Genomic DNA, 12,500 nt, shown 5'->3' on the forward strand with positions numbered 1-12,500 from the left:
GTACTTGGATGGGAGACCGCCTGGGAATACCAGGTGCTGTAAGCTTTTTGGAAACTTTTCACTTAGTATATAATAATTTTGCCAAAAAATAGAGTCAATGCCCGATCTCTGAATATTAGCAGGTTTGGGCCTGGTTAGTACATGGATGGGATTCTGCCTGGGAATACCAGGTGCTTTAAACTTTTTGGAAAATTTCACGATTTATATAATAATCTTGCAAAAAAAAAAAAAAAGAGTCAATGCCCGATCTCTGAATCTTACCAGGTTTAGGTCTGGTTAGTACTTGGATGAGAGACTGCCTAGGAATACCAGGTGCTTTAAGCTTTTGGGTTTTCTTTCCTACTTATATAATATACTGGCGATTAGATGGGCTGCTCTTTAAATAGCCCTCTCTTTGCAGCATTTTTCGCTTACGGCCATACCAACCTGGTGGCGCTAGTGAGTAATACAGGAAGTGAGTGGGCAGTTTGAGCAGTTGGTGAGAGAGGCTCACCTTTTTTGATTTGTGTTTTGTTCATTATTTTTTGGGAAAAGCTTTATTTAGTTTTTTTGTTTGTTTTTTTTCTCCTCCCAGCAGCTCACGCTGTTTGGGGGGGGGAGTTTTTTTTGGCTTTAATTTTCAAAATGGATAGATTACCGGCAACGACCACAGCAATGGCACGAGAAACACGGAGTGGAAATGAAATCGATCTTGAACAAAGACACAGAGATGGACATGAAAAAGAAACAAAGAAGGAAACCTGGAAAAGAGTTTACAAAAAGGAAGCAACAGTAACAGTGGACTTAATGGATTTGGATGATGTGAGAGCAGTGGATATTATAATGTCAGTGACCGAAAAAGTTGGAGAAGGGAAAATCTTGGCGGTTCGACCGAAACAAACAAGATGTTATGAGGTGACTTTGGAGACCGAGGAAGACATCGAGGAGCTGATGAATGGAATACTAATCAAAGGAAAAACCTGTGAGGTAACAAGACTTCAAAACAGAGATTTTGTTGTTTCTTTTATGCATCTCCCTGTTTACATGGACGATGAGGACATTTTAAAGAAATTGGAAGGATGGGGAGTTCTCCCCATCTCTAAAATAAAGAGACGGTTTTATCCTGGCACAAATATTGAAGATGGAACAAGATTTGTAAAAACAAGATTCCCCAGAGAAGTGATCTCACTCCCGTATAGCACCAAGTTTGTCACAGCAGAAGGACCACAGCACTTTCGGGTCATGCATAGCCAGCAGGTAAAGACATGTAGGTTGTGCATGAGCCCAGAGCATATGGTGAAAGACTGTCCGCAGTTTATATGTTACAAATGCAATGAGAGAGGACACATGGCGAGGGACTGCAGGGTGGTAAAATGCCCGGATTGCGAGGAGGTGCTAAGCAAGTGTGAATGCTGGATGGGAAACGAGGAAGAAGATGAAAAAGGTGTGAGTGGGCAGATGCATGACAATGAAAAGGAGCAAGAGGAAGGAACAACAACAACACAGATTAATGAAACCAACGAAAATAAGGACAAAGGAGAACAGAGAGAAGAAAGTTGCATACAGGATAAACAATCACAGCAAGGGGGTGAAGCGGAGATGCAAATTGCAGAGACCATTGAAATACTTTTAGACAAAATAGAACATCAAAGGATTGTAAATGAAGAACAGACTGTTGAAATGGGCAGTGAAGAGGAAAAGGAGGACAAAGCTGGGATACAAATGAAAAGAAGAAGATCGATCAAGGTAAAACCAAGTTTGGGCGGGGTAAGGAAAAAAGTAGTTAAAGAGGACTTGTTGAAAAATGTAAACCGATTTGAACTGTTAAAGGACATGGGGGAGATTGAATGATAAACGATGGTTTTTATGAATACTTTTTTCTGTCTTATGCTCATAAAGTTGGTAACTTTTAATGCAAGAGGACTTCAAGATGTAAGAAAGTTTGATAAAGTAAAAGAAATGTGTAAAAAAGAAGACATAATAATGCTACAAGAAACTAATTGGACAGATAGGTCTATAAATGAAATGAGGAAAAGGTGGAATGGTGAAATTCTGTATAATAATGGTGATGAAAGAAATGGTAGAGGTGTGGCAATTTTAATAAGGGAAAACAGTGGTGTAAGCTGTAAAGAAATATACAAAGATGAAATAGGGAAATGTTTGATAGTGGAAATGAGTTACGAAGAGAAGAACATATTACTGGTCAACATACATGCACCAACGAAAAAAGAAGAAAAGAGATCATTTTTTAACACTATCAAGACAATTGTGAGGAATTATAAATATATACTTATGGTGGGGGATTTTTAATACAGTTTTTAGCAGACAAGATATAGCGGAGGGTATGGGTTTCAAAAGCGATACGGGAAGGAAAGAGTTAAGATCACTAATGGAGGAAAACAATATAATGGATGTATGGAGGGAAAGGAATGAACACAAAAGAGAATACTCGAGAAGACAAATAGTAGGAAATTTCATTTATCAAACACGAATAGATATGGTTTTATGTACAAGGAATTTAGAATGTTTTATAGAGAAGTTAAGGTATGAAGAAACGAGGTTAAGTGATCATAAGCCTTTTTTTGTACATTTGGATTGGGATGTTGGGAAAAGAGGGCCAGGGGTATGGGTTTTAAATACAGACATTTTAAAGGATGAGGATTATGTGGCAACAATAAAAGATACAATAAAAAAAGAAAAAGAGAATGAAATGTATTTAGAGGACAAAAGGATCTGGTGGGAGAACTTGAAATTTTTAGTGAAAAAAATCACTATTAGTTATTGTGTGTTAAAACAGAAATGCAAAAAGAATAAAGAAAAGGAAATAAGAGAAAGACTGGAGAAGCAAGTAAATGATGAAACAGAAGATATTCAAAAAATAAAAGAAATACAAGAAGAGCTGAAAGAGATGGAAGAGAATAGATATAAGGGGGCAATGTTGAGGTGTAAAGCTAAATATCTGGTAGAAGGAGAAAAATGCACAAAGTTTTTTTTTGATCTTGAAAAAAGAAAAGGAAGAGTTGAAACTATAAAAGAAATACGAAAAGAAAATGGTGAAATGGTACATGAATGTGGGGAAATTTTAGAAGAGGTTAAAAACTATTTTGAAAAATTGTTTAGTACGGAAGGAGTAAAGGAGAGAGAAAAAAGGGAATTAATGGAATTAATAAAAATTAAAGTGAGTAAAGAGGAGAAGGAAGAATGCGATCAGACAATAAGTAAAGAAGAAATAGAAAGTACAATAAATGAATTGAACAAAAAGAAAAGCCCAGGCATTGATGGTCTAGGAAGTGAGTTTTACCAAACTTTTAAAGACCTTTTAGTAGATATTTTAAGAGATGTTTATGATGAGATTTTTGAAAAAGGAGGAATGATGTTAAGAATGGGAATGGGATTGATGAAGGTAATATACAAGAAAAAGGGGGAAAAAAATGAATTAAAAAATTATAGACCTATCACAATGTTAAATACTGATTTAAAGATTTTAGCAAAACTTTTAGCGAATAGATTAAAACAGATAATGCCAAATATAATAACAACAAATCAGGCATATGGAGTAAAAGGGAAAGACATTTCGGATGTAACAATGAGTATAAAAGACACGATAAGGTACATGAGAGATAAAAGGAAAGGAGGTTATATCATTAACTTAGATTTTGAAAAAGCTTTTGACAGGGTGGAACACGAATGTTTATTTGATATTTTAAAAAGTTTTGGGTTTGGGGAGATTTTTATTAAATGGATTCAAATTTTATACAAGGGAGCAATGACAACAATAAAATGTAATGGGTTTTTAACAAAATGTTTTAGGATAACACGATCTATAAGACAAGGGTGTCCTTTGTCAGCCCTGCTATATTCATTGGTGGCAGAACCGCTTGGACTAGCCATAAAGAAAGAAAGGGGAATTAAAGGAATAGAGATTGAACAAACAGGAAAAGAGTGTAAAATTTTTCAATATGCTGATGACACTACCATTTTTGCTAGAGAAGAAGAAAGTGTCAAACAAGTAATGGAAATAGTACAGAGATTTTGCAAGGGGTCAGGAGGAAAAATAAATGAAGAAAAAACTGCATATATGAGATTTGGGCAGACGACAGACTTAGCAGAGAATTTTAAATTCAAGGAAGTAAAAGAAATGAAGATTTTAGGAATTTTAATGGGTAAAGATGAAGATAAAGTTAGAGAAATCATGTGGGAAGAAATAGTGGGAAGCATTGAAAGAAGACTGAACTTTTGGAAATTGAGGGCACTAAATTTAAAAGGGAAGGTTTTAATCTTGAATGTTTTAATGACTTCAAAACTGTGGTATTTTTTATATATGACATCTATGCCGGTGTGGGTGGAAAGAGGGTTGAAAAGATGTTTTTTAGATTTTTTATGGGTAGGGAAACCAGCTAGAATTGCGTACAATACTTTAATAGGGATGGAGGGAAAAGGAGGTTTGGGTTTAATCGATGTTGAGCAAAGGAAGAATAGTCTGAGAGTCAAATTAGTCAGAAAGTATCTGGATGAGGGAAACAAAGCAGAATGGAAAACAACAATGGGGATTTTTTTAAACAAATGTGGGAATTTTAATCTGGGAGATAATGTGTTATGGATGAGAACACAAGAATGGATAACAGAGGGGTTGCCAATGTTTTATAAAGAAGTTTTAAGGGCTTGGAGGAATTTTTTAACTACCGTTCAATACAACGTACATGGAAGAGAAAACATCTTAAATCAGCCATTATTCCTAAACACCGGCATTTTAAACCAAGGGAAGGAAATATATTTTAAAGAATTGATGGAAGTTGGAATAGTCAAAGTAAGAGATGTTTTATATGAATATAAAGAAGGCTTTTTACCAATGCAGTATATAGTAGATGTGATGGAGGAAGCAAAGGAAGAATTTAATAAACAAGAACTTAAAACTAAGTATGAAATTATAAAAAATGCAATACCCAAAGAATGGATAGAAAAGGTTGAAACTATGGAAGGGGGGAAAGAAGAAAAGGATGTGTACGCAATACTGGGAGAGAAATTGTGGCTTTTAAAAGAATGTACAGTGAAAATGTTTTATGTTTTTTTCATTGACATGATTTTTAAGAAACCTGTTGCAAACAAATTTTGGCAGAAGACATTTGAAGGTTTAAAAGAAGAAGATATTTGGAAAAACATGAAAGGGGAGATAATTGAGGTCAAATTGGAAAATTCTGAGTATTATATCAGACAAAGGGTGCTGTTTACTGATGTTATACTTAAAAAAATTGGGATGGAACAAAGTGCCATATGCAAAGTATGCAATGAGGAAGAGGAAGATTTTTTACATGCGTTTCTACACTGTAAGGCACTGAAGGATTTCAATGAAAAATGCAAAACTATAATTGTAAACCTGGGAGGGGAGCAAGATCGAGAGGATACAGAATTGGATAGGATCATTATGTTAGGTTTTGATGAGAAGGAAAAAAACAAAAAGGTGATCAATCTGTTTGTAATGTTAATGAAAAAAGTCATCTGGGAAAGAAGAGGAATTGCAAAACAAGAAGAAATTATAATGGATGTGTGGGGTTTGTTTAAAAGACGTTGGAAAAGGTATATAGAATGTTTGTATTGTTATTTTAAACAGGAACAAAAAAATAAGGAATTTGATAAAGTGTTTACTTCAGAGGTTTACTCAATTTTAAAGAAGTTTGAAATAGCATTTCCAGGAACAGAATGATGTGGAAGAGAAATATCTATTTAATCACATGAATGTCTTTGTTTTTATTTTATTTTTTATTTTTTAATTGGAAAGTAAATTTCTTTTCTTAGAAGAGATGTAATGTATTATATGTGTTTTTCAAGAAAATAAGAAAAAAAAAAAAAAAAAAAAACATGGCTATGCCCGATCTCGTCTGATCTTGGAAGCTAAGCAGGTTTGGGCCTGCTCAGTACTTGGATGGGAGACCGCCTGGGAATACCAGGTGCTGTAAGCTTTTTGGAAATTTTTCACTTAGTATATAATAATTTTGCCAAAAATAGAGTCAATGCCGGTCTCTGAATATTAGCAGGTTTGGGTCTGGTTAGTACATGGATGGGAGACTGCCTGGGAATACCAGGTGCTTTAAACTTTTTGGAAAATTTTCACTTAGTATATAATAATTTTGCCAAAAAATAGAGTCAATGCCCGATTTCTGAATATTAGCAGGTTTGGGCCTGGTTAGTACATGGATGGGAGACTGCCTGGGAATACCAGGTGCTTTAAACTTTTTGGAAAATTTCACAAATTATATAATAATTTTGCAAAAAAAAAAAAAGAGTCAATGCCCAATCTCTGAATCTTAGCAGGCTTAGGTCTGGTTAGTACTTGGATGAGAGACCGGCTAGGAATACCAGGTGCTTTAAGCTTTTGGGTTTTCTTTCCTACTTATATAATGTACTGGCGATTAGATTGGCTGATGTCTAAATAGCCCTCTCTTTACGGCTGTCTTCGCTTACGGCCATACCAACCTGGCTATACCCTATCTCGTCTGATCTCGGAAGCTAAGCAGGTTTGTGCCTGGTTAGTACTTGGATGGGAGACCGCCTGGGAATACCAGGTGCTGTAAGCTTTTGACGGCCATACCAACCTGAGGGCGCTAGAGAGCTACAGGAAGTGTTGGCTGCAGTTGGGAGAGGAAGGCTCTCCTCCATTTTGATTTTTCTGTTAGTGTTTGTTTTGTGAGTTGATTTTGGACTTTTAGTTTATTTTTTGTGTGGTTTTTCAGTTTTAAACCACCTAACAGCAGCATATTGCTGGCTATAGGGTGGTTAATTTTTTGTTTGTGTTTTTGTACAATGGATGGATTATTGGCAAACGACACTGGACTGGCTGGAGAGACACGCATGGCACACGACACTGGACTGGCTGGAGAGACACGCATGGCAAACGACACTGGATTGGCTTGAGAGACACGTAAGGCAAACGACACTGGACTGGCTGGAGAGACACGTATGGCAAACGACACTGGATTGGCTGGAGAGACACGTAAGGCAAACGACACTGGACTGGCTGGAGAGACACGCATGGCAAACGACCCTGGATTGGAGTATCGACAACGAGCAGGACACGGTAAAAAACAAGATGCAAGTCATAAATTTGGTGAAAGGAAATACTTAAAGGAGGCAACTGTGATTGTGAATGTGGAGAACGTAAATGAGGTGAGAGCTGTGGATATTATTAAAGCGGTGACGGACAAATGTGGATATGGTAAAATCTTAGCACTAAGGCCAAGACAAGGAAAGGAATATGAACTGACAATGGAAAAAAAGAAACATGTGATGAACTGACTGAGGGATTGTTAATTAAAGGAGTGAACTGTGAAATAAAGAAACTGCAAAATAGAGATTATGTTGTTTCCTTCATGCACCTGCCCGTCTACCTTGATGATAAAGACATTTTTAGAAAATTGGAGGGATGGGGAGTTAATCCCATATCAAAATTAAAAAGAAGATGCTACCCGGGCACTGAAATAGAGGATGGAACAAGGTTTTTAAAAGTGCGATTCCCCAAGGAGGTGGCATCATTGCCCTACAGCACAAAGCTGGAAACAGCAGAAGGGCCGCAGTACTTTAGGGTGATGCACAGCCACCAGGTGAAGACCTGTAAGCTGTGCATGAGCCCAGATCACCTGCTTAAAGAATGCCCTGAATTTAAGTGTCACAAGTGCGAGGAAAGGGCACATTTCGCAAGGGATTGCAACGCGGTCAGATGCCCGGAGTGTCAAAAGATTTTAAATAAGTGTGAGTGTTGGATGGAGGGAGAGGAAGGAGGTCTGGAGCATCGGGTGGACGGACAGGTGCATGAAGGAAACACTGAAGAGGAAGGAGATATTGATGAAGGACAAGGGGATGAAGGATTACCACAGAAGGAAACAGAAGGAGGAACAGGCAACCAAGAGAAAGAAGAAGGAAAAAATAATTTTATGGATGAGGAACAAACAGTAGAACAGATTACTCAATGAACAGAAATGGAAATATCGGACAGTTTTAAAAATCTTTTGGATAATGTGGAGAGTGATGGAAAAGGAATGCATGATCAGAACAAAGAAATGAGCAGTGAAGAAGAAACAAGGATGGACAACATGGGAAAGGACAGAGGGGAGAGAGGACAAAGTAGAAGGAGAACATTAAAGGTAAAACCAAATGTGGCAAATGTAAGAAAAAAGTTAATGACAAGGGGCCGAGTAAAAAGTGTAAACAGATATGAAGTGTTAAGAGTGCTGGAGGGAGAAGATAAAGAATAATGGTTTTTAGGTATTTCTTTTTATTTCTTTTAATGGTTTTAAGTTGTGTTACTTTTAATGCAAGGGGACTGATGGACATGGGTAAATTTGAAAAGGTGAAAGAAATGTGTAAAAGAGAGGATGTGATTTTATTACAAGAAACTAACTGGAGGGAAGAGTACATGACTGAAATAAGGAAAAGGTGGAGTGGAGAGATTTTTTATAACAATGGTGATGGGAGGCTGGGAAGAGGAGTTGCGATTTTAATAAAAGAAAACTGTGGGGTATCATGTAAAACAATATATAATGACATAAATGGGAAATGTATTGCGGTTGAAATGGAGTATGAGGAGAAAAAAAGTTATTGTAGTTAATATTCATGCACCGACTGTAGAGAATGAAAAGAAGGAATATTTTTATGTATTAAGAGATTTTTTTAAAAAGCATAAAGAAGTTATTTTGATGGGTGATTTTAATACAGTTTTCAGTAAATTAGAAATGGGTGAGGGAATGGTTTTTAAAAATGATAAAGGAAGAAAAGAACTGAAATTATTAATGGAAGAAAATAATATAATTGATGTATGGAGAGAAAGAAATGAAAAAAAGAAAGAATATTCAAGGAGGCAATTAGTAGGGAATTTTATGTGTAAAACAAGGACTGATTTTATTTTATGTACAAGGAACATTGAAGGTTTTATCAGTAACATTAAATATGAAGAATCAAGTTTAAGTGACCATAAACCACTTTTTATGCAAGTAGACTGGAGTTCAGTGAAAAGGGGGCCGGGGGTGTGGGTTTTAAATGTAGAGGTTTTGAAGAATGAGGAGTATGTGTTAAGTATTAAAGAAATTATTGAAAAAGAAAAGGAGAATGAAATGTACAGTGAAGATAAAAGGATATGGTGGGAAAATGTTAAATATTTAGTTAAAAAATTCACAATAAAGTATTGCAAATTAATACAGATATGTAAGAGGAAGAAGGACAGAGAAATAAGAGAAAAATTGGAAAAGGAATTAAATGAAATGGGAAAGATATACAAAAAATAAAAGAATTGGAGGGAATATTGAAAGAAATGGAAGAGAAAAAATATGAAGGTGCAAGACTAAGAAGTAAAGCTAAATATACTGTGGAGGGTGAAAAATGTACAAAGTTTTTCTTTGATCTAGAAAAATAAGAGGGAAAGCTGGAATGATTAAAGAAATAAGAGGAAAAAATGGTGTAGTGGTGGAAACAAATGAGGGAATATTAAAAGAAGTAAAAGCATATTATGAAAACCTGTTTAGTACTGAGGGGTTGAGGGAAGAAGAGAAATTGGAGTTACTAAATCAAATAAAAACAACAGTGGGAGAAGTAGACAAAAACGAGTGTGATGAAGAGATAAGAGAAGAAGAGATAAAAAGAGCAATAAGTGAATTAAACAAAAATAAAAGTCCAGGTATAGATGGTTTGGGGAGTGAATTTTATATAGTTTTTAAAGATGTTTTAACCAGTATTTTAAAAGAAGTATATGAAGACATTTTTAAGAAAGAGGAAATGAATCAGAGAATGGGGATGGGATTAATAAAGTTGATATATAAAAGAAAAGGAGATAAAGTAGACTTAAAAAATTATAGACCAATTACAATGCTGAATACAGATCTGACAATTTTAACAAAAGTTTTAGCCAACAGATTGAAAGAGGTAATGCCAACCATAATTGAAACAAATCAATTGTATGGAGTTAAAGGAAAGGATATAGCAGATACAACTTTAAGTATAATAGATAGAATAAGATATATGAAAGAAAACAACAAAAAAGGATATGTTATTAGTTTAGATTTTGAAAAGGCATTTGATAGAGTGAAGCATGAATATTTATTTGGAATTTTAAGAAGGTACGGGTTTGGGGAAAATTTTATCAAGTGGATTACAATTTTATATAGCGGAGCAATAACAAGAATACAGTGTAATGGCTTTTTAACTGAATGTTTTAAAATTACTAGATCAATAAGACAAGGATGTCCATTATCAGCGCTTTTATATTCTTTAGTTGCAGAACCATTGGGATTAGCTATTAAAATAGATGAAGACATAAGAGGGATAAACATTGAAGGAAGTGGGGGAAATGAAAAAATATTTCAATATGCAGATGATACAACAATAATAGTTAAAGATAAAGAGAGTGTTAATAAAGTAATGGAAGTAGTACAGCTGTTTTGTAGGGGATCAGGAGGTAAGATAAATGAAGAAAAAACTATATATATGAGATTTGGAGGAGTTACTGTTTTAACGGATTATTTTCATTTTAAAGAAACAAAAGAAATAAGGATTTTAGGTGTTCTAATGGGAAAAGACGAAAATAATGTTAAAGATAAAATGTGGGAAGAAATAGTAGGAGGTATTGAAAGAAGGTTAAATTTTTGGAAATTGAGGACTTTAAGTTTAAAAGGGAAGGTTTTAATTTTAAATGTGTTAATGGTGTCAAAGTTGTGGTATGTTTTATATGTGACTGCTATGCCAGTGTGGGTGGAAAAAAGGTTGAAAAAATGTTTTTTAGATTTTTTATGGAATAGTAAACCGTCAAGAATTGCATATAGTACGTTAATAGGAGAAGCAGGGAAAGGAGGGATGGGATTAATTGATGTGGAACAGAGAAAAAATAGCTTAAGAATTAAAATAGTAAAAAATATCTAGATGAGGGTCACAAAACAGCATGGAAAAAGAAAATGGAGTATTTTTAAACAAATGTGGGGATTTTAACATGAGGGATGGAATTTTATGGATGAAAACGAAAAAATTGGATGACAGCAAGATTACCAGAGTTTATAGTGAAATGTTTAGTGCCTGGGGAAAATTTTTAGACAAAGTTGAGTATGATCCACATGGGAGAGAAAACATTTTAAATCAACCTCTGTTTTTAAACAAAAACATTTTAAACAAAGACAAAGAAATGTGGATGGATTTGGGGATAACAAGAGTGAGAGATGTTTTGTATGAATTTAAAGAAGGGTTTTTACCGACACAATTTATTGTGGATGCAATGGAGGAGGCAAAGAAGATTACAGTGAACAAGAAATAAAAAATAAATATGAAATCATTAAAAATGAATACCTAAAGAGTGGATTAAAAGAATAGAAAGTATGGAAGGAGAACCAAAAGAAAAATGTATTAATGTGAAATTAGGGGGAAAAAACTGTATAATTTTAAGGAATGTACTGTGAAAATGATTTATTGTGATTTTAGAGATGATGTTTTTAAAGAGCGATTGTAAATGGATACTGGGTTGCAGAAATTCAAAGATTAAACAAAGAGTGTATATGGAGAAACATGACAGGGAAATGTGTGGAAACAAAATTGGAATGTTTGGAGTATTTTATTAGGCATAAGTGGTTTTTACTGATGTTATTTAAATAAAATAGGAATGGAAGAAAATGCTCTGTGTAAAGTGTGCCAGGAAGAGGAAGAGGGGATATTACACATGTTTTTACATTGTAGAGAGCTAGAGACTTTTTAAGGAAATGTAAATGTTTAATTAAAGATGTGACTGAGGAGTGGGATGAAAATGTAATGTAATGGAACAGAGTTGTGATGTTTGGTTGGGAAGAAAAGTGTAAAAACAAAGTTCCTTAATCTGTGTGTAATGCTAATGAAAAGTGCAATATGGGACAGAAGAACGGTGGCTAAAAAGGAAAAAAATTGTGTTGGATGTTTGGAGTGTGTTTAAAAGAAAAACAGAATTATATATTGAAAGACTGTATGTGTACTTTAAAGGTGTGAATATGTTAGACTCTTTTTATTGATGTTTTTACCCCACAAGTTTGTTGTGTTTTAAACGATTTAATGTGGAAGTTGCCAGAAAGTGGAAGAGTTTTTTTAAAATTATCTATGTAAAGGAAAGATGTGTAATGTAGAGATGTGATGTTTTTACCCCAAAAGTCGGTTGTGCTTTAAACGATTTAATGTGAAGTGTTGCCAGAGAGTGGAAGAGTTTTTAAATTATCTATGTTAAGGGAAGATGTGTAATGTAGAGATGTGTAAAGTCAATGTTATGTATTTTCTATTGATTGTGTTTAATCTATTGTATTTTATTGATTGCAATTTCTTAATAAAAAAAAAAAAAAAAAAAAAAAAAAAAGGCTATGCCCGATCTCGTCTGATCTCGGAAGCTAAGCAGGTTTGGGCCTGGTTAGTACTTGGATGGGAGACTGCCTGGGATACCAGGTGCTTTAAACTTTTTGGAAAATTTTCACTTAGTATATAATAATTTTGCCAAAAAATAGAGTCAATGCCCGATTTCTGAATATTAGCAGGTTTGG

The 12,500-nt window shown here is 34.6% G+C and overlaps 2 non-coding genes across 2 annotated transcripts in view; both read left to right on the forward strand.

Annotated features, from left to right (window-relative positions):
• LOC113096910 (5S ribosomal RNA) overlaps positions 1-45 on the forward strand; it is a 119-nt gene extending 74 nt beyond the window's left edge. Inside the window, exon 1 of the ribosomal RNA XR_003288727.1 lies at positions 1-45. This exon is cut by the window's left edge and continues 74 nt beyond it. This is a non-coding gene — a ribosomal RNA (5S ribosomal RNA).
• A 6,387-nt stretch (positions 46-6,432) lies between these two features.
• Positions 6,433-6,551, forward strand: LOC113096896 (5S ribosomal RNA). Its single transcript, XR_003288713.1, has one exon. It is a non-coding gene; the product is annotated as a 5S ribosomal RNA (ribosomal RNA).
• Positions 6,552-12,500: the final 5,949 nt, after the last annotated feature.

The sequence above is a fragment of the Carassius auratus genome, unplaced genomic scaffold (assembly GCF_003368295.1).
Source record: "Carassius auratus strain Wakin unplaced genomic scaffold, ASM336829v1 scaf_tig00216018, whole genome shotgun sequence".
Lineage (NCBI taxonomy): Eukaryota > Metazoa > Chordata > Actinopteri > Cypriniformes > Cyprinidae > Carassius > Carassius auratus.